Consider the following 894-nt stretch of genomic DNA (forward strand, 5'->3'; position numbering starts at 1 on the left):
GAAGGGGCTTGGATCTCTGAGTCACAGCTTGGAGAAGAGCTGCCTGGGATGACTTCCTGATCATGAACATCCACGTTGGACTTTGAGCAAGGAATAAACATCCTATCTTAAGACAATGCGATTTGGAGTTTTTGGCATATGACCAGCTTCAATTACCCTGCATAATGTACACGTCTTTTCCCTCTTTCCCAGGTAACTCATATGCTTCCCAGATGTTTGTATTTGGAAGGAGGGAAGAAGACCCAAATAATAACTGAGATCAAATTTCTCACCAACTCATTGGGACTCTGAGAGATGCATTTCATTTGATTTAAAGAAAATAAATTACTTTGAAACTAGATTTGACATTATTCCTCCATCTGTATTACTTTTGATTTATGGGCAAGACATAAATTGAGTAATTCTGGCCTGACAGACAAGGTTCCCCAACACGTACCTAATGGTGGTCCCTCCCACCCAGATAAGTATTGACTTCTTGACCTTTCACTCCCATCCTGTACTGTCAGACCTGCTCAGCCCTTCCTCAGTATGGTCAGGAGTCTTGAAGGTCTGGATAGCAAAGAGTTAAGTCCTTCTTTCAGGTCTTTTTCTCCTTCAGTCGATTAATTAGATTGAAATTTCAACTTCAAACTGCTCTGCTGGTCTCTAGCTAATGCTGTCACCTGAAATACTGCCCACCACACATGAGCTTTTGACAGCAAGAGCCGCTCAAAAGCCTCTTCATGCCTCTATTCCAGGAATAACCCAAGGAAAGGGTAGATATCTGTGAAAGCTGAGTACTGAAGCCCTCTCTGTCCACCGCTTCAAAAGAATAACTACCATCGGTCTGCCTTTATTTTGTATTTTAGTTCCTCTTTGTCAATGAAAAGTTCCTGCTCTCTATTCATTATAAAG

This window comes from Piliocolobus tephrosceles, chromosome 11, assembly GCF_002776525.5.
Source record: "Piliocolobus tephrosceles isolate RC106 chromosome 11, ASM277652v3, whole genome shotgun sequence".
NCBI lineage: Eukaryota > Metazoa > Chordata > Mammalia > Primates > Cercopithecidae > Piliocolobus > Piliocolobus tephrosceles.